Source organism: Lissotriton helveticus, chromosome 11 (genome assembly GCF_964261635.1).
Source record: "Lissotriton helveticus chromosome 11, aLisHel1.1, whole genome shotgun sequence".
Taxonomy (NCBI): Eukaryota; Metazoa; Chordata; class Amphibia; order Caudata; family Salamandridae; genus Lissotriton; species Lissotriton helveticus.
Window position 1 is genome coordinate 272,072,391 of NC_136072.1, and position 21,820 is coordinate 272,094,210.

General features: G+C 52.0%; 1 long non-coding RNA gene across 1 annotated transcript in view; it reads left to right on the forward strand.

The window, feature by feature from the left end:
• LOC144792958 (uncharacterized) overlaps positions 1 to 21,820 on the forward strand; it is a 251,239-nt gene that overhangs the window by 185,534 nt on the left and 43,885 nt on the right. The window lies entirely within an intron of this gene.

A 21,820-nucleotide genomic window follows, 5' to 3' on the forward strand; every position in this document is an offset into this window, starting at 1 on the left:
AGTGTGGCAGGGTATGCTCAGACGTGAATCCCTTGCTCACTTTGCCACTGGATTCAAGCAAGCCGGGCTGAAGACGGCTGGAATGCCAGAAACCGGTCCTCGGAAGATTGTTTCCGGTCCATGGAAGGCATGGCTTGGCAGTTCGGGCTGGACTGTTCCCATGAGGTACAGGGTCAGACTGATTTGCATATAGCCATGTCTGAACTGGGGTGGCAGAGTGGGCTAAAGAACGGTGATGGATCAAACCCAGATCTTTTGACTGGGTGTGAGTGTTTGATTGGTTCAGATGCTCCGTCCATCATCTCCCCCTTTTGTACCGCTTTGGCCGCCATAAGTGTGGCAGGATATGCTCAGACGTGAGTCCCTTGCTCACTTTGCCACTGGATTCAAGCAAGCCGGGCTGAAGACGGCTGGAATGCCAGAAACCGGTCCTCGGAAGCTCTTTTCCGGTCCAAGGAAGGCATGGCTTGGCAGTGCGATCTGGACTGTTCCCATGAGGCACAGGGTCAGACTGATTTGCCTATAGCCATGTCTGAACTGGGGTGGCAGAGTGGGCTAAAGAACGGTGATGGATCAAACCCAGATCTTTTGACTGGGTGTGAGTGTTTGATTGGTTCAGATGCTCCGTCCATCATCACCCCCTTTTGTACCGCTTTGGCCGCCATAAGTGTGGCAGGGTATGCTCAGACGTGAGTCCCTTGCTCACTTTGCAACTGGATTCAAGCAAGCCGGGCTGAAGACGGCTGGAATGCCAGAAACCGGTCCTCGGAAGCTTGTTTCCGGTCCAGGGAAGGCATGGCTTGGCAGTTCGGGCTGGACTGTACCCATGAGGCACAGGGTCATACTGATTTGCATATAGCCATGTCTGAACTGGGTTGGCGGAGTGGGTTAAAGAACGGTGATGGATCAAACCCAGATCTTTTAACTGGGTGTGAGTGTTTGATTTTCAGATGCTCCGTCCATCATCACCCCCTTTTGTACCCCTTTGGCCGCCATAAGTGTGGCATGGTAAGCTCAAACGTGAGTCCCTTGCTCACTTTGCCCCTGGATTCAAGCAAGCCGGGCTGAAGACGGCTGGAATGCCAGGAACCGGTTCTCGGAAGCTTGTTTCCGGTCCAGGGAAGGCATGGCTTGGCAGTTTGGGCTGTACTGTTCCCATGAGGGACAGGGTCAGACTGATTTGCATATAGCCGTGTCTGAACTGGGGTGGCAGAAGGGGCTAAAGAACGGTGATGGATCAAACCCTGATCTTTTGACTGGGTGTGAGTGTTTGATTGGTTCAGATGCTCCGTACATCATCACCCCCTTTTGTACCGCTTTGGCCGCCATAAGTGTGGCAGGGTATGCTCAGAAGTGAGTCCCTTGCTCACTTTGCCACTGGATTTAAGCAAGCCGGGCTGAAGACGGCTGGAATGCCAGAAACCGGTCCTCGGAAACTTGTTTCTGGTCCAGGGAAGGTATGGCTTGGCAGTTCGGGCTGGACTGTTCCCATGAGGCACAGGGTCAGACTGATTTGCATATAGCCATGTCTAAACTGGGGTGGCAGAGTGGGCTAAAGAACGGTGATGGATCAAACCCTGATCTTTTGACTGGGTGTGAGTGTTTGATTGGTTCAGATGCTCCGTCCATCATCACCCCCTTTTGTACCGCTTTGGCCGCCATAAGTTTGGCAGGGTATGCTCAGACGTGAGTCCCTTGCTCACTTTGCCACTGGATTCAAGCAAGCTGGGCTGAAGACGGCTGAAATGCTAGAAACCGGTACTCGGAATCTTTTTTCCGGTCCAGGGAAGGCATGGCTTGGCAGTTCGGGCTGGACTGTTCCCATGAGGCACAGGGTCAGACTGATTTGCATATAGCCATGTCTGAACTGGGGTGGTAGAGTGGGCTAAAGAACGGTGATGGATCAAACCCAGATCTTTTGACTGGGTGTGAGTGTTTGATTGGTTCAGATGCTCCGTCCATTATCACCCCCTTTTGTACCGCTTTGGCTGCCATAAGTGTGGCAGGGTATGCTCAGACGTGAGTCCCTTGCTCACTTTGCCACTGGATTCAAGCAAGCCGGGCTGAAGATGGCTGGAATGCCAGAACCCGGTCCTCGGAAGCTTGTTTCCGGTCCAGGGAAGTCGTGGCTTGGCAGTTCGGGCTGGACTGTTCCCATGAGGCACAGGGTCAGACTGATTTGCATAGAGCCATGTCTGAACTGGGGTGGCAGAGTGGGCTAAAGAACGGTGATTGATCAAACCCAGATCTTTTGACTGGGTGTGAGTGTTTGATTCGTTTAGATGCTTCGTCCATCTTCACCCCCTTTTGTACCGCTTTGGCCGCCATAAGTGTGGCAGGGTATGCTCAGATGTGAGTCCCTTGCTCACTTTGCCACTGGATTCAAGCAAGCCAGGCTGAAGACGGCTGGAATGCCAGAAACCGGTCCTCGGAAGCTTGTTTCCGGTCCAGGGAAGGCATGGCTTGGCAGTTCGGGCTGGACTGTTCCCATGAGACACAGGGTCAGACTGATTTGCATATAGCCATGTCTGAACTGGGGTGGCAGAGTGGGCTAAAGAACGGTGATGGATCAAACCCAGATCTTTTGACTGGGTGTGAGTGTTTGATTGGTTCAGATGCTCCGTCCATCATCACCCCCTTTTGTACCGCTTTGGCTGCCATAAGTGTGGCAGGGTATGCTCAGACGTGAGTCCCTTGCTCACTTTGCCACTGGATTCAAGCAAGCCGGGCTGAAGACGGCTGGAATGCCAGAAACCGGTCCTCGGAAGCTTGTTTCCGGTCCAGGGAAGGCGTGGCTTGGCAGTACGGGCTGGACTGTTCCCATGAGGCACAAGGTCAGACTGATTTGCATATAGCCATGTCTGAACGGGGGTGGCAGAGTGGGCTAAAGAACGGTGATGGATCAAATCCAGATCTTTTGACTGGGTGTGAGTGTTTGATTGGTTCAGATGTTCCGTCCATCATCACCCCCTTTTGTACCGCTTTGGCCGTCATAAGTGTGGCAGGGTATGCTCAGACGTGAGTCCCTTGCTCACTTTGCCACTGGATTCAAGCAAGCCAGGCTGAAGATGGCTGGAATGCCAGAAACCGGTCCTCGGGAGCTTGTTTTTAAGGTCCAGGGAAGGCGTGGCTTGGCATTTCGGGCTGGACTGTTCCCATGAGGCACAGGGTCAGGATGATTTGCATATAGCCATGTCTGAACTGGGGAGGCAGAGTGGGCTAAAGAACGGTGATGGATCAAACATAGATCTTTTGACTGGGTGTGAGTGTTTGATTGGTTCAGATGCTCCGCCCATCATGACCCCCTTTTGTACCGGTTTGGCCACCATAAGTGTGGCAGGGTATGCTCAGACGTGAGTCCCTTGCTCACTTTGCCACTGGATTCAAGCAAGCCGGGCTGAAGGCGGCTGGAATTCCAGAAACCGGTCCTCGGAAGCTTGTTTTTAAGGTCCAGGGAAGGCGTGGCTTGGCAGTTCGGGCTGGACTGTTCCCATGAGGCACAGGGTCAGAGTGATTTGCATATAGTCATGTCTGAACTGGGGTGGCAGAAGGGGCTAAAGAACGGTGATGGATCAAACCCAGATCTTTTGACTGGGTGTGATTGTTTGATTGGTTCAGATGCTCCGTCCATCATCTCCCCCTTTTGTACCGCTTTGGCCGCCATCAGTGTGGCAGGATATGCTCAGACGTTAGTCCCTTGCTCACTTTGCCACTGGATTCAAGCAAGGCGGGCTGAAGACGGCTGGAATGCCAGAAACCGGTCCTCGGAAGCTTGTTTCCGGTCCAAGGAAGGCCTGGCTTGGCAGTTCAGGCTGGACTGTTCCCATGACGCACAAGGTCAGACTGATTTGCATATAGCCATGTCTGAACTGGAGTGGCAGAGTGGGCTAAAGAACGGTGATGGATCAAACCCAGATCTTTTGACTGGGTGTGAGTGTTTGATTGGTTCAGATGCTCCGTCCATCATCACCCCCTTTTGTACCGCTTTGGCCGCCATAAGTGTGGCAGGGTATGCTCAGACGTGAGTCCCTTGCTCACTTTGCAACTGGATTCAAGCAAGCCGGGCTGAAGACGGCTGGAATGCCAGAAACCGGTCCTCGGAAGCTTGTTTCCGGTCCAGGGAAGGCATGGCTTGGCAGTTCAGGCTGGACTGTTCCCATGAGGCACAGGGTCATACTGATTTGCATATAGCCATGTCTGAACTGGGGTGGCAGAGTGGGCTAAAGAACGGTGATGGATCAAACCCAGATCTTTTGACGGAGTGTGATTGTTTGATTGGTTCAGATGCTCCGTCCTTCATCTCCCCCTTTTGTACCGCTTTGGCCGCCATCAGTGTGGCAGGATATGCTCTGACGTGAGTCCCTTGCTCACTTTGCCACTGGATTCAAGCAAGGCGGGCTGAAGACGGCTGGAATGCCAGAAACCGGTCTTCGGAAGCTTGTTTCCGGTCCAAGGAAGGCATGGCTTGGCAGTTCGGGCTGGACTGTTCCCATGAGGCACAGGGTCAGACTGATTTGCATATAGCCATGTCTGAACTGGGGTGGCAGAGTGGGCTAAAGAACGGTGATGGATCAAACCCAGATCTTTTGACTGGGTGTGAGTGTTTGATTAGTTCAGATGCTCCGTCCATCATCACCCCCTTTTGTACCGCTTTGGCCGCCATAAGTGTGGCATGGTAAGCTCAAACGTGAGTCCCTTGCTCACTTTGCCCCTGGATTCAAGCAAGCCGGGCTGAAGACGGCTGGAATGCCAGGAACCGGTCCTCGGAAGCTTGTTTCCGGTCCAGGGAAGGCATGGCTTGGCAGTTTGGGCTGGACTGTTCCCATGAGGCACAGGGTCAGACTGATTTGCATATAGCCGTGTCTGAACTGGGGTGGCAGAGTGGGCTAAAGAATGGTGATGGATCAAACCCTGATCTTTTGACTGGGTGTGAGTGTTTGATTGGTTCAGATGCTCCGTCCATCATCACCCCCTTTTGTACCGCTTTGGCCGCCATAAGTGTGGCAGGGTATGCTCAGACGTGAATCCCTTGCTCACTTTGCCACTGGATTCAAGTAAGCCGGGCTGAAGACGGCTGGAATGCCAGAAACCGGTCCTCGGAAGATTGTTTCCGGTCCATGGAAGGCATGGCTTGGCAGTTCGGGCTGGACTGTTCCCATGAGGTACAGGGTCAGACTGATTTGCATATAGCCATGTCTGAACTGGGGTGGCAGAGTGGGCTAAAGAACGGTGATGGATCAAACCCAGATCTTTTGACTGGGTGTGAGTGTTTGATTGGTTCAGATGCTCCGTCCATCATCTCCCCCTTTTGTACCGCTTTGGCCGCCATAAGTGTGGCAGGATATGCTCAGACGTGAGTCCCTTGCTCACTTTGCCACTGGATTCAAGCAAGCCGGGCTGAAGACGGCTGGAATGCCAGAAACCGGTCCTCGGAAGCTCTTTTCCGGTCCAAGGAAGGCATGGCTTGGCAGTGCGATCTGGACTGTTCCCATGAGGCACAGGGTCAGACTGATTTGCCTATAGCCATGTCTGAACTGGGGTGGCAGAGTGGGCTAAAGAACGGTGATGGATCAAACCCAGATCTTTTGACTGGGTGTGAGTGTTTGATTGGTTCAGATGCTCCGTCCATCATCACCCCCTTTTGTACCGCTTTGGCCGCCATAAGTGTGGCAGGGTATGCTCAGACGTGAGTCCCTTGCTCACTTTGCAACTGGATTCAAGCAAGCCGGGCTGAAGACGGCTGGAATGCCAGAAACCGGTCCTCGGAAGCTTGTTTCCGGTCCAGGGAAGGCATGGCTTGGCAGTTCGGGCTGGACTGTACCCATGAGGCACAGGGTCATACTGATTTGCATATAGCCATGTCTGAACTGGGTTGGCAGAGTGGGTTAAAGAACGGTGATGGATCAAACCCAGATCTTTTAACTGGGTGTGAGTGTTTGATTTTCAGATGCTCCGTCCATCATCACCCCCTTTTGTACCCCTTTGGCCGCCATAAGTGTGGCATGGTAAGCTCAAACGTGAGTCCCTTGCTCACTTTGCCCCTGGATTCAAGCAAGCCGGGCTGAAGATGGCTGGAATGCCAGGAACCGGTTCTCGGAAGCTTGTTTCCGGTCCAGGGAAGGCATGGCTTGGCAGTTTGGGCTGTACTGTTCCCATGAGGCACAGGGTCAGACTGATTTGCATATAGCCGTGTCTAAACTGGGGTGGCAGAGTGGGCTAAAGAACGGTGATGGATCAAACCCTGATCTTTTGACTGGGTGTGAGTGTTTGATTGGTTCAGATGCTCCGTACATCATCACCCCCTTTTGTACCGCTTTGGCCGCCATAAGTTTGGCAGGGTATGCTCAGACGTGAGTCCCTTGCTCACTTTGCCACTGGATTCAAGCAAGCTGGGCTGAAGACGGCTGAAATGCTAGAAACCGGTACTCGGAATCTTTTTTCCGGTCCAGGGAAGGCATGGCTTGGCAGTTCGGGCTGGACTGTTCCCATGAGGCACAGGGTCAGACTGATTTGCATATAGCCATGTCTGAACTGGGGTGGTAGAGTGGGCTAAAGAACGGTGATGGATCAAACCCAGATCTTTTGACTGGGTGTGAGTGTTTGATTGGTTCAGATGCTCCGTCCATTATCACCCCCTTTTGTACCGCTTTGGCTGCCATAAGTGTGGCAGGGTATGCTCAGACGTGAGTCCCTTGCTCACTTTGCCACTGGATTCAAGCAAGCCGGGCTGAAGACGGCTGGAATGCCAGAACCCGGTCCTCGGAAGCTTGTTTCCGGTCCAGGGAAGTCGTGGCTTGGCAGTTCGGGCTGGACTGTTCCCATGAGGCACAGGGTCAGACTGATTTGCATAGAGCCATGTCTGAACTGGGGTGGCAGAGTGGGCTAAAGAACGGTGATTGATCAAACCCAGATCTTTTGACTGGGTGTGAGTGTTTGATTGGTTTAGATGCTTCGTCCATCTTCACCCCCTTTTGTACCGCTTTGGCCGCCATAAGTGTGGCAGGGTATGCTCAGATGTGAGTCCCTTGCTCACTTTGCCACTGGATTCAAGCAAGCCAGGCTGAAGACGGCTGGAATGCCAGAAACCGGTCCTCGGAAGCTTGTTTCCGGTCCAGGGAAGGCATGGCTTGGCAGTTCGGGCTGGACTGTTCCCATGAGACACAGGGTCAGACTGATTTGCATATAGCCATGTCTGAACTGGGGTGGCAGAGTGGGCTAAAGAACGGTGATGGATCAAACCCAGATCTTTTGACTGGGTGTGAGTGTTTGATTGGTTCAGATGCTCCGTCCATCATCACCCCCTTTTGTACCGCTTTGGCTGCCATAAGTGTGGCAGGGTATGCTCAGACGTGAGTCCCTTGCTCACTTTGCCACTGGATTCAAGCAAGCCGGGCTGAAGACGGCTGGAATGCCAGAAACCGGTCCTCGGAAGCTTGTTTCCGGTCCAGGGAAGGCGTGGCTTGGCAGTACGGGCTGGACTGTTCCCATGAGGCACAAGGTCAGACTGATTTGCATATAGCCATGTCTGAACGGGGGTGGCAGAGTGGGCTAAAGAACGGTGATGGATCAAATCCAGATCTTTTGACTGGGTGTGAGTGTTTGATTGGTTCAGATGTTCCGTCCATCATCACCCCCTTTTGTACCGCTTTGGCCGTCATAAGTGTGGCAGGGTATGCTCAGACGTGAGTCCCTTGCTCACTTTGCCACTGGATTCAAGCAAGCCAGGCTGAAGATGGCTGGAATGCCAGAAACCGGTCCTCGGGAGCTTGTTTTTAAGGTCCAGGGAAGGCGTGGCTTGGCAGTTCGGGCTGGACTGTTCCCATGAGGCACAGGGTCAGGATGATTTGCATATAGCCATGTCTGAACTGGGGAGGCAGAGTGGGCTAAAGAACGGTGATGGATCAAACATAGATCTTTTGACTGGGTGTGAGTGTTTGATTGGTTCAGATGCTCCGCCCATCATGACCCCCTTTTGTACCGGTTTGGCCACCATAAGTGTGGCAGGGTATGCTCAGACGTGAGTCCCTTGCTCACTTTGCCACTGGATTCAAGCAAGCCGGGCTGAAGGCGGCTGGAATTCCAGAAACCGGTCCTCGGAAGCTTGTTTTTAAGGTCCAGGGAAGGCGTGGCTTGGCAGTTCGGGCTGGACTGTTCCCATGAGGCACAGGGTCAGAGTGATTTGCATATAGTCATGTCTGAACTGGGGTGGCAGAAGGGGCTAAAGAACGGTGATGGATCAAACCCAGATCTTTTGACTGGGTGTGATTGTTTGATTGGTTCAGATGCTCCGTCCATCATCTCCCCCTTTTGTACCGCTTTGGCCGCCATCAGTGTGGCAGGATATGCTCAGACGTTAGTCCCTTGCTCACTTTGCCACTGGATTCAAGCAAGGCGGGCTGAAGACGGCTGGAATTCCAGAAACCGGTCCTCGGAAGCTTGTTTCCGGTCCAAGGAAGGCCTGGCTTGGCAGTTCAGGCTGGACTGTTCCCATGACGCACAAGGTCAGACTGATTTGCATATAGCCATGTCTGAACTGGAGTGGCAGAGTGGGCTAAAGAACGGTGATGGATCAAACCCAGATCTTTTGACTGGGTGTGAGTGTTTGATTGGTTCAGATGCTCCGTCCATCATCACCCCCTTTTGTACCGCTTTGGCCGCCATAAGTGTGGCAGGGTATGCTCAGACGTGAGTCCCTTGCTCACTTTGCAACTGGATTCAAGCAAGCCGGGCTGAAGATGGCTGGAATGCCAGAAACCGGTCCTCGGAAGCTTGTTTCCGGTCCAGGGAAGGCATGGCTTGGCAGTTCAGGCTGGACTGTTCCCATGAGGCACAGGGTCATACTGATTTGCATATAGCCATGTCTGAACTGGGGTGGCAGAGTGGGCTAAAGAACGGTGATGGATCAAACCCAGATCTTTTGACGGAGTGTGATTGTTTGATTGGTTCAGATGCTCCGTCCTTCATCTCCCCCTTTTGTACCGCTTTGGCCGCCATCAGTGTGGCAGGATATGCTCAGACGTGAGTCCCTTGCTCACTTTGCCACTGGATTCAAGCAAGGCGGGCTGAAGACGGCTGGAATGCCAGAAACCGGTCTTCGGAAGCTTGTTTCCGGTCCAAGGAAGGCATGGCTTGGCAGTTCGGGCTGGACTGTTCCCATGAGGCACAGGGTCAGACTGATTTGCATATAGCCATGTCTGAACTGGGGTGGCAGAGTGGGCTAAAGAACGGTGATGGATCAAACCCAGATCTTTTGACTGGGTGTGAGTGTTTGATTAGTTCAGATGCTCCGTCCATCATCACCCCCTTTTGTACCGCTTTGGCCGCCATAAGTGTGGCAGGGTATGCTCAGACGTGAGTCCCTTGCTCACTTTGCCACTGGATTCAAGCAAGCCGGGCTGAAGACAGCTGGAATGCCAGAAACCGGTCCTCGGAAGCTTGTTTCCGGTCCAAGGAAGGCATGGCTTGGCAGTTCGGGCTGGACTGTTCCCATGAGGCACAGGGTCAGACCGATTTGCATATAGCTATGTCTGAACTGGGGTGGCAGAGGTGGCTAAAGAACGGTGATGGATCAAACCCAGATCTTTTGACTGGGTGTGAGTGTTTGATTGGTTCAGATGCTCCGTCCATCATCTCCCCCTGTTGGTACCGCTTTGGCCGCCATAAGTGTGGCAGGGTATGCTCAGACGTGAGTCCCTTGCTCACTTTGCCACTGGTTCAAGCAAGCCGGGCTGAAGACGGCTGGAATGCCAGAAACCGGTCCTCGGAAGCTTGTTTCCGGTCCAGGGAAGGCATGGCTTGGCAGTTCGGGCTGGACTGTTCCCATGAGGCACAGGGTCAGACTGATTTGCATATAGCCATGTCTGAACTGGGATGGCAGAGTGGGCTAAAGAACGGTGATGGATCAAACCCAGATCTTTTGACTTGGTGTGAGTGTTTGATTGGTTCAGATGCTCCGTCCATCATCACCCCCTTTTGTACCGCTTTGGCCGCCATAAGTTTGGCAGGGTATGCTCAGAAGTGAGTCCCTTGCTCACTTTGCCACTGGATTCAAGCAAGCCGGGCTGAAGACGGCTGAAATGCTGGAAACCGGTCCTCGGAAGCTTGTTTCCGGTCCAGGGAAGGCATGGCTTGGCAGTTCGGGCTGGACTGTTCCCATGAGGCACAGGGTCAGACTGATTTGCATATAGCCATGTCTGAACTGGGGTGGCAGCGTGAGCTAAAGAACGGTGATGGATCAAATCCAGATCTTTTGACAGGGTGTGAGTGTTTGATTGGTTCAGATGTTCCGTCCATCATCACCCCCTTTTGTACCACTTTGGCCGTCATAAGTGTGGCAGGGTATGCTCAGACTTGAGTACCTTGCTCACTTTGCCACTGGATTCAAGCAAGCCGGGCTGAAGATGGCTGGAATGCCAGAAATCGGTCCTCGGAAGATTGTTTCCGGTCCAGGGAAGGCATGGCTTGGCAGTTCGGGCTGGACTGTTCCCATGAGGCACAGGGTCAGACTGATTTGCATATAGCCATGACTATTGTTACCCCAGATTTTTTGCCTTGTGTTTAGCTGATTTTCGACTTAGTTGACCTGGGATCCTGCTAATCAGGGCCCCAGGCTATCTGCTCTCTCTTTAAATGGACTCCAGTACTATAGGTACATAACCAATTTGGTACTGGACACCTTATCAGCCCCTGTACAGTGCACTATAGGTGCCCAGGGCATAGGTGCATCCAAGGCCTACCAGGGGCTGCAGCATATCTTTTGCCACCCCTGGCTGGTACTTAAACCGACACAACTGGCTGTTCACACAGCTGGGGCAAGTTGGTGTACTCACCCCTTGCTTATATATAGTATACCTATGTCTAAACCTATATCTGGACACATAGACACCTATAAGTCACTCCTATGGCAGGCCTTTACAGTCCTGGAGGCAGAGTGCTTGGTTTTATGTGAGATGGTGCTCTAGCATGAGCTGAACCTGTCTGCAGTGCTGGGACCAATTCCTTAATGCTGTTCCAGTGATACTGCCATACCATATACTCTTAAGTGCATTATAATCCTTGCGGTTATTGCAACTCTGGTTTGGCTGTATCAAAACATGTCGTGTTTGGTGTCATACACTTTGGGATACTACCCCCTCGCCAGTCCTGGTGATGGAGATAGCGTTCCCCCCTTCTAGAGGGAGAAGACATGTTACTTTACTGAAAACGCGGTTAATCCTAACCAGAGCCCCAGCATCACAAAATGGATGCTGCTGCCACAGACACATGTCTGGCCTCCTGCTGCTGACCGAAACTTGGCAGAGGACGCCTGGACAAAGGGTTTCCTGTCACAGGGAGGTGTCACACCACCCCAGACAGGAGATAGTGGATTGTAGCAGGGAGGGTTGAAAGAAACTAGACACTGCCTGGGGCGCACAAGGTGTCCCTGGGCAGATTCCAGTCAAACCGGTTCTGGGGCCATCCAGCCCCAGTCCTGACACGAAACTGGACAAAGGAAAAGGGGTGTAACCACCCCCTTCCTGGGTCCCACCCATAGGAGGGACCTAGCAGGTAATCCAGCCCCTTGATTCGACTTAAAAGAAGGAGCTGTGCAAATGCACATCAGGTTATCCTGACTGAAACTTATGAAACGAAACTCTGGACCCTTCGACATCCCACTCGACGTGGAAGACTGAAGAATCTCCCTTGTGGTCAAGGAGTGACCACCCTGTGCAAACAGGCACCATCCAGCACCTCGACGTTTGCTTTGTTGCAGTTCTCGCCGGAACTCGAGCAACAGAGATCAACAAGACCCAGCGTGCCTGCCTTCTAACAGGCCGATCCACAGTCCCTGCAGAACTGAGTTCCGAGGAGGCGACCTGAAGCGTGGGACCGCCCATCTTGGAAAAACTATGAAGCGCTGACCGTGCCGCATCCGAGGCTCCCTTGAAGCTATGCAATGGAGTCTGAGAAGCTCCAGCCCGAGCATCTATTGCACCGAAGCTCACTCCTCCACACTTGACGAGTGCTGCGTGGGGGCCTTTTGCATTTTCATGCTTGACGCGTTGGTCCGGTTGCTTGCCCATTGGCTAGTGGTCCCAGTACCGATGAACCTTTGAATTTGCTCAGTTAGTCTGGTTGCTCCAGATTGGCCTTCACTCCCCTGAAAAGGAGCACCCACTCAGACCTTGCTGGTCCGAGTATTAAGCCATCTTTGAATCCTGCGTGGGTTGCATTTGCCAAGGCCTATTGACTCCGATCTTGAAGCCGACACCGCCGACAGCGAGAGCCTTTGTGGGACAGCTCGTGATTCACTCCAGAACGTCCTCGGTGCCCCAGAGACCACGTGGCAGCGGAGAGAAGCTACACAACATCGACCTGATTGCGCCCGACATTGCCTGGTTCCTTCCTGGTTCCTTCCTGGTCACTGGCTAGTGACCCAGACTCTGTACCCTCTGCTTTCAGGTACCCTACAACTTCGATCCACCCTTGGATCGCACCGGACACTTCTCTTCTGGACGCCTGCAGCATCTTCGTCTCCAGGCACCCTAGATCTTCGTGACGAAACCCAACACATCTTTGCACCTGTGCACCCGCTTCCTGTGGGTGAGGTAACTCTTGAACGCCGGTGCTCCTGTAGTGGTTTACACCTCTAGTGTCTAACTCTAAAGTTTTGTCCTTCTAGTCCAGTCGGAAGACTCTTAAAACTGTAACTCAATAACTTTTACGCACCATTGACTTTGCATTGGTGCATGCGTGTGCTTTAGACACTGCACCCAAATCCAGCGGGCTACTCCCGTCCTAACTACTGTTAGTCGAGTGTAGTTCCAGCGATTCCCAAGGCCCTAGGCCTTACCCCTGATCGATTAGTGATTGTTATACCACTTGTTTGATATATGGTTTGAGTGGCCACCGGCCACTGTGCAACTTGTGTATGTTATACTGTGCTTTTATTTAAACGCTTGTGCTTCATTGCTCATAAAGAGTAGTGTGGATTATTCTAAGAATAAATACATATATTTTGATAATATATAACTTGTGTGGTGTCCTTTCATTTGATATTACAGAATTGTATATGGTAAAACAGCTGGCTTCACTCCCCCTCTGAAATTAAAGCCTTTAAGGCTGCTTAGTCCATGCTACTCCTAGGATAGCTTGTCTATAAGGTTGACTTACACACCACCACCATAAGGGATTGTTTGGAGTGATATACAGTGCCCCCAGAACTGGAGACATCATACATCAGGCCAACTTCTCACATGGGTTGCAGCGGTGGGATACGAGCTTTGCTGTTGTTTTACCTTTGCAATCTTATATCAAATTGAAAGATCAAATTAAGTACCATAGGTAAATATAAATAAAAGCTTAGCATATTTAGGTTCTACTGAACTTAGTAGTTGTAGGTAGAAGGGCTTAGCACACCCTGACTACAACTCACTAGCAAGGTACAGTAGGCCAACTTCTCACAAGCCATGTCTAAACTGGGGTGGCAGAGTGGGCTAAAGAACGGTGATGGATCAAACCCAGATCTTTTGACTGGGTGTGAGTGTTTGATTGGTTCAGATGCTCCGTCCATCATCACCCCCTTTTGTACCTCTTTGGCCGCCATAAGTTTGGCAGGGTATGCTCAGAAGTGAGTCCCTTGCTCACTTTGCCACTGGATTCAAGCAAGCCAGGCTGAAGATGGCTGGAATGCCAGAAACCGGTCCTCGGAAGATTGTTTCCGGGCCAGGGAAGGCATGGCTTGGCAGTTCGGGCTGGACTGTTCCCATGAGGCACAGGGTCAGACTGATTTGCATATAGCCATGACTATTGTTACCCCAGATTTTTTGCCTTGTGTTTAGCTGATTTTCGACTTAGTTGACCTGGGATCCTGCTAATCAGGGCCCCAGGCTATCTGCTCTCTCTTTAAATGGACTCCAGTACTATAGGTACATAACCAATTTGGTACTGGACACCTTATCAGCCCCTGTACAGTGCACTATAGGTGCCCAGGGCATATGTGCATCCAAGGCCTACCAGGGGCTGCAGCATATCTTTTGCCACCCCTGGCTGGTACTTAAACCGACACAACTGGCTGTTCACACAGCTGGGGCAAGTTGGTGTACTCACCCCTTGCTTATATATAGTATACCTATGTCTAAACCTATATCTGGACACATAGACACCTATAAGTCACTCCTATGGCAGGCCTTTACAGTCCTGGAGGCAGAGTGCTTGGTTTTATGTGAGATGGTGCTCTACCATGAGCTGAGCCTGTCTGCAGTGCTGGGACCAATTCCTTAATGCTGTTCCAGTGATACTGCCATACCATATACTCTTAAGTGCATTATAATCCTTGCGGTTATTGCAACTCTGGTTTGGCTGTATCAAAACATGTCGTGTTTGGTGTCATACACTTTGGGATACTACCCCCTCGCCAGTCCTGGTGATGGAGATAGCATTCCCCCCTTCTAGAGGGAGAAGACATGTTCCTTTACTGAAAAAGCGGTTAATCCTAACCAGAGCCCCAGCATCACAAAATGGATGCTGCTGCCACAGACACATGTCTGGCCTCCTGCTGCTGACCGAAACTTGGCAGAGGACGCCTGGACAAAGGGTTTCCTGTCACAGGGAGGTGTCACACCACCCCAGACAGGAGATAGTGGATTGTAGCAGGGAGGGTTGAAAGAAACTAGACACTGCCTGGGGCGCACAAGGTGTCCCTGGGCAGATTTCAGTCAAACCGGTTCTGGGGCAATCCAGCCCCAGTCCTGACACGAAACTGGACAAAGGAAAAGGGGTGTAACCATCCCCTTCCTGGGTCCCACCCATAGGAGGGACCTAGCAGGTAATCCAGCCCCTTGATTCGACTTAAAAGTAGGAGCTGTGCAAATGCACATCAGGTTATCCTGACTGAAACTTATGAAACGAAACTCTGGACCCTTCGACATCCCACTCGACGTGGAAGACTGAAGAATCTCCCTTGTGGTCAAGGAGTGACCACCCTGTGCAAACAGGCACCATTCAGCACCTCGACGTTTGCTTTGTTGCAGTTCTCGCCGGAACTCGAGCAACAGAGATCAACAAGACCCAGCGTGCCTGCCTTCTAACAGGCCGATCCACAGTCCCTGCAGAGCTGAGTTTCGTGGAGGCGACCTGAAGCGTGGGACCGCCCATCTTGGAAAAACTACGAAGCGCAGACCGTGCAGTATCCGAGGATCCCTTGAAGCTGTGCAATGGAGTCTGAGAAGCTCCAGCCCCGAGCATCTATTGCACCGAAGCTCACTCCTCCACACTTGACGAGTGCTGCGTGGGGGCCTTTTGCATTTTCATGCTTGACGCATTGGTCCGGTTGCTTGCCCATTGGCTAGTGGTCCCAGTACCGACGAACCTTTGAATTTGCTCAGTTAGTCTGGTTGCTCCAGATTGGCCTTCACTCCCCTGAAAAGGAGCACCCACTCAGACCTTGCTGGTCCGAGTATTAAGCCATCTTTGAATCCTGCGTGGGTTGCATTTGCCAAGGCCTATTGACCCTGATCTTGAAGCCGACACCGCCGGCAGCGAGAGCCTTTGTGGGACAGCTCGTGATTCACTCCAGGACATCCTCTGTGCCCCAGAGACCACGTGGCAGCGGAGAGAAGCTATACAACATTGACCTGATTGCGCCCGACATTGCCTGGTTCCTTCCTGGTTCCTTCCTGGTCACTGGCTAGTGACCCAGACTCTGTACCCTCTGCTTTCAGGTACCCTACAACTTCGATCCACCCTTGGATCGCACCGGACACTTCTCTTCTGGACGCCTGCAGCATCTTCGTCTCCAGGCACCCTAGATCTTCGTGACAAAACCCAACACATCTTTGCACCTGTGCACCCGCTTCCTGTGGGTGAGGTAACTCTTGAACGCCGGTGCTCCTGTAGTGGTTTACACCTCTAGTGTCTAACTCTAAAGTTTTGTATTTCTAGTCCAGTCGGAAGACTCTTAAAACTGTAACTCAATAACTTTTACGCACCATTGACTTTGCATTGGTGCATGCTTGTGCTTTAGGCACTGCACCCAAATCCCGCGGGCTACTCCCGTCCTAACTACTGTTAGTCGAGTGTAGTCCCAGCGATTCCCAAGGCCCTAGGCCTTACCCCTGATCGATTAGTGATTGTTATACCACTTGTTTGATATATGGTTTGAGTGGCCACCGGCCACTGTGCATCTTGTGTATGTTATACTGTGCTTTTATTTAAACGCTTGTGCTTCATTGCTCATAAAGAGTAGTGGGGATTATTCTAAGAATAATTACATATATTTTGATAATATATAACTTGTGTGGTGTCCTTTCATTTGATATTACAGGATTGTATATGGTAAAACAGCTGGCTTCACTCCCCCTCTGAAATTAAAGCCTTTAAGGCTGCTTAGTCCATGCTACCCCTAGGATAGCTTGTCTATAAGGTTGACTTACACACCACCACCATAAGGGATTGTTTGGACTGATATAAAGTGCCCCCAGAACTGGAGACATCATACATCAGGCCAACTTCTCACATGGGTGGCAGAGGTGGGATACGAGCTTTGCTGTTGTTTTACCTTTGCAATCTTATATCAAATTGAAAGATCAAATTAAGTACCATAGGTACATATAAATAAAAGCTTAGCATATTTAAGTTCTACTGAACTTAGTAGTTGTAGGTAGAAGGGCTTAGCACACCCTGACTACAACTCACTAGCAAGGTACAGTAGGCCAACTTCTCACAAGCCATGTCTGAACTGGGGTGGCAGAGTGGGCTAAAGAACGGTGATGGATCAAACCCAGATCTTTTGACTGGGTGTGAGTGTTTGATTGGTTCAGACGCTCCGTCCATCTTCACCCCCTTTTGTACCGCTTTGGCCGTCATAAGTGTGGCAGGGTATGCTCAGACGTGAGTCCCTTGCTCACTTTGCCACTGGATTCAAGCAAGCCGGGCTGAAGACGGCTGGAATGCCAGATACCGGTCCTCGGGAGCTTGTTTCCGATCATCCAGGGAAGGCATGGCTTGGCAGTTCGGGCTGGACTGTTCCCATGAGGCACAGGGTCAGACTGATTTGCATATAGCCATGTCTGAACTGGGGTGGCAGAGTGGGCTAAAGAACGGTGATGGATCAAACCCAGATCTTTTGACTGGGTGTGATTGTTTGATTGGTTCAGATGCTCCGTCCATCATCTCCCCCTTTTGTACCGCTTTGGCCGCCATCAGTGTGGCAGGATGTGCTCAAACGTGAGTCCCTTGCTCACTTTGCCACTGGATTCAAGCAAGGCGGGCTGAAGACGGCTGGAATGCCAGAAACCGGTCCTCGGATGCTCTTTTCCGGTCCAAGGAAGGCATGGCTTGGCAGTTCGGGCTGGATTGTTCCCATGAGGCACAGGGTCAGACTGATTTGCATATAGCCATGTCTGAACTGGGGTGGCAGAGTGGGCTAAAGAACGGTGATGGATCAAACTCAGATCTTTTGACTGGGTGTGAGTGTTTGATTGGTTCAGATGCTCCGTCCATCATCACCCCCTTTTGTACCGCTTTGGCTGCCATAAGTGTGGCAGGGTACGCTCAGACGTGAGTCCCTTGCTCACTTTGCAACTGGATTCAAGCAAGCCGGGCTGAAGACGGCTGGAATGCCAGAAACCGGTCCTCGGAAGCTTGTTTCCGGTCCAGGGAAGGCATGGCTTGGCAGTTCAGGCTGGACTGTTCCCATGAGGCACAGGGTCAGACTGATTTGCATATAGCCATGTCTGAACTGGGGTGGCAGAGTGGGCTAAAGAACGGTGATGGATCAAACCCAGATCTTTTGACTGGGTGTGATTGTTTGATTGGTTCAGATGCTCCGTCCATCATCACCCCCTTTTGTACCGCTTTGGCAGCCATAAGTGTGGCAGGGTACGCTCAGACGTGAGTCCCTTGCTCACTTTGCAACTGGATTCAAGCAAGCCGGGCTGAAGACGGCTGGAATGCCAGAAACCGGTCCTCGGAAGCTTGTTTCCGGTCCAGGGAAGGCATGGCTTGGCAGTTCAGGCTGGACTGTTCCCATGAGGCACAGGGTCATACTGATTTGCATATAGCCATGTCTGAACTGGGGTGGCAGAGTGGGCTAAAGAACGGTGATGGATCAAACCCAGATCTTTTGACTGGGTGTGATTGTTTGATTGGTTCAGATGCTCCGTCCATCATCTCCCCCTTTTGTACCGCTTTGGCCGCCATCAGTGTGGCAGGATATGCTCAGACGTGAGTCCCTTGCTCACTTTGCCACTGGATTCAAGCAAGCCGGGCTGAAGACGGCTGAAATGCTAGAAACCGGTCCTCGGAAGCTTGTTTCCGGTCCAGGGAAGGCATGGCTTGGCAGTTCGGGCTGGACTGTTCCCATGAGGCACAGGGTCAGACTGATTTGCCTATAGCCATGTCTGAACTGGGGTGGCAGAGTGGGCTATAGAACGTTGATGGATCAAACCCATATCTTTTGACTGGGTGTGAGTGTTTGATTGGTTCAGATGCTCCGTCCATCATCACCCCCTTTTGTACCGCTTTGGCTGCCATAGGTGTGGCAGGGTATGCTCAGACGTGAGTCCCTTGCTCACTTTGCCACTGGATTCAAGCAAGCTGGGCTGAAGACGGCTGGAATGCCAGAAACCGGTCCTCGGAAGCTTGTTTCCGGTCCAGGGAAGGCGTGGCTTGGCAGTTCGGGCTGGACTGTTCCCATGAGGCACAGGGTCAGACTGATTTGCATATAGCCATGTCTGAACTGAGGTGGCAGAGTGGGCTAAAGAACGGTGATGGGTCAAACCCAGATCTTTTGACTGGGTGTGAGTGTTTGATTGGTTTAGATGCTCCGTCCATCTTCACCCCCTTTTGTACCGCTTTGACCGCCATAAGTGTGGCAGGGTATGCTCAGACGTGAGTCCCTTGCTCACTTTGCCACTGGATTCAAGCAAGCCGGGCTGAAGACGGCTGGAATGCCAGAAACCGGTCCTCGGAAGCTTGTTTCAAGGCCAGGGAAGGCATGGCTTGGCAGTTCGGGCTGGACTGTTCCCAAGAGGCACACGGTCAGACTGATTTGCATATAGCCATGTCTGAACTGGGGTGGCAGAGTGGGCTAAAGAACGGTGATGGATCAAACCCAGATCTTTTGACTGGGTGTGAGTGTTTGATTGGTTCAGATGCTCCGTCCATCATCACCCCCTTTTGTACCGCTTTGGCTGCCATAAGTGTGGCAGGGTATGCTCAGACGTGAGTCCCTTGCTCACTTTGCCACTGGATTCAAGCAAGCCGGGCTGAAGCCGGCTGGAATGCCAGAAACCGGTCCTCGGAAGCTTGTTTCCGGTCCAGGGAAGGCTTGGCTTGGCAGTTCGGGCTGGACTGTTCCCATGAGGCACAGGGTCAGACTGATTTGCATATAGCCATGTCTGAACTGGGGTGGCAGAGTGAGCTCAAGAACGGTGATGGATCAAATCCAGATCTTTTGACTGGGTGTGAGTGTTTGATTGGTTCAGATGTTCCGGTCATCATCACCCCCTTTTGTACCACTTTGGCCGTCATAAGTGTGGCAGGGTATGCTCAGACGTGAGTACCTTGCTCACTTTGCCACTGGATTCAAGCAAGCCGGGCTGAAGATGGCTGGAATGCCAGAAACCGGTCCTCGGAAGATTGTTTCCGGTCCAGGGAAGGCATGGCTTGGCAGTTCGGGCTGGACTGTTCCCATGAGGCACAGGGTCAGACTGATTTGCATATAGCCATGTCTGAACTGGGGTGGCAGAGTGGGCTAAAGAACGGTGATGGATCAAACCCAGATCTTTTGACTGGGTGTGAGTGTTTGATTGGTTCAGATGCTCCGTCCATCATCACCCCCTTTTGTACCGCTTTGGCTGCCATAAGTGTGGCAGGGTATGCTCAAACGTGAGTCCCTTGCTCACTTTGCCACTGGATTCAAGCAAGCCGGGCTAAAGCCGGCTGGAATGCCAGAAACCGGTCCTCGGAAGCTTGTTTCCGGTCCAGGGAAGGCGTGGCTTGGCAGTTCGGGCTGGACAGTTCCCATGAGGCACAGGGTCAGACTGATTTGCATATAGCCATGTCTGAACTGGGGTGGCAGAGTGAGCTCAAGAACGGTGATGGATCAAATCCAGATCTTTTGACTGGGTGTGAGTGTTTGATTGGTTCAGATGTTCCGGTCATCATCACCCCCTTTTGTACCACTTTGGCCGTCATAAGTGTGGCAGGGTATGCTCAGACGTGAGTACCTTGCTCACTTTGCCACTGGATTCAAGCAAGCCGGGCTGAAGATGGCTGGAATGCCAGAAACCGGTCCTTGGAAGATTGTTTCCGGTCCAGGGAAGGCATGGCTTGGCAGTTCGGGCTGGACTGTTCCCATGAGGCACAGGGTCAGACTGATTTGCATATAGCCATGTCTGAACTGGGGTGGCAGAGTGGGCTAAAGAACAGTGATGGATCAAACCCAGATCTTTTGACTGGGTGTGAGTGTTTGATTGGTTCAGATGCTCCGTCCATCATCACCCCCTTTTGTACCGCTTTGGCTGCCATAAGTGTGGCAGGGTATGCTCAAACGTGAGTCCCTTGCTCACTTTGCCACTGGATTCAAGCAAGCCGGGCTGAAGCCGGCTGGAATGCCAGAAACCGGTCCTCGGAAGCTTGTTTCCGGTCCAGGGAAGGCGTGGCTTGGCAGTTCGGGCTGGACTGTTCCCATGAGGCACAGGGTCAGACTGATTTGCTTATAGCCATGTCTGAACTGGGGTGGCAGAGTGAGCTAAAGAACAGTGATGGATCAAATCCAGATCTTTTGACTGGGTGTGAGTGTTTGATTGGTTCAGATGTTCCGGTCATCATCACCCCCTTTTGTACCACTTTGGCCGTCATAAGTGTGGCAGGGTATGCTCAGACGTGAGTACCTTGCTCACTTTGCCACTGGATTCAAGCAAGCCGGGCTGAAGATGGCTGGAATGCCAGAAACCGGTCCTCGGAAGATTGTTTCCGGTCCAGGGAAGGCATGGCTTGGCAGTTCGGGCTGGACTGTTCCCATGAGGCACAGGGTCAGACTGATTTGCATATAGCCATGTCTGAACTGGGGTGGCAGAGTGGGCTAAAGAACAGTGATGGATCAAACCCAGATCTTTTGACTGGGTGTGAGTGTTTGATTGGTTCAGATGCTCCGTCCATCATCACCCCCTTTTGTACCGCTTTGGCTGCCATAAGTGTGGCAGGGTATGCTCAAACGTGAGTCCCTTGCTCACTTTGCCACTGGATTCAAGCAAGCCGGGCTGAAGCCGGCTGGAATGCCAGAAACCGGTCCTCGGAAGCTTGTTTCCGGTCCAGGGAAGGCGTGGCTTGGCAGTTCGGGCTGGACTGTTCCCATGAGGCACAGGGTCAGACTGATTTGCATATAGCCATGTCTGAACTGGGGTGGCAGAGTGAGCTAAAGAACAGTGATGGATCAAATCCAGATCTTTTGACTGGGTGTGAGTGTTTGATTGGTTCAGATGTTCCGGTCATCATCACCCCCTTTTGTACCACTTTGGCCGTCATAAGTGTGGCAGGGTATGCTCAGACGTGAGTACCTTGCTCACTTTGCCACTGGATTCAAGCAAGCCGGGCTGAAGATGGCTGGAATGCCAGAAACCGGTCCTCGGAAGATTGTTTCCGGTCCAGGGAAGGCATTGCTTGGCAGTTCGGGCTGGACTGTTCCCATGAGGCACAGGGTCAGACTGATTTGCATATAGCCATGACTATGGTTACCCCAGATTTTTTGCCTTGTGTTTAGCTGGTTTTCGACTTAGTTGACCTGGGATCCTGCTAATCAGGGCCCAGGCTATCTGCTCTCTCTTTAAATGGACTC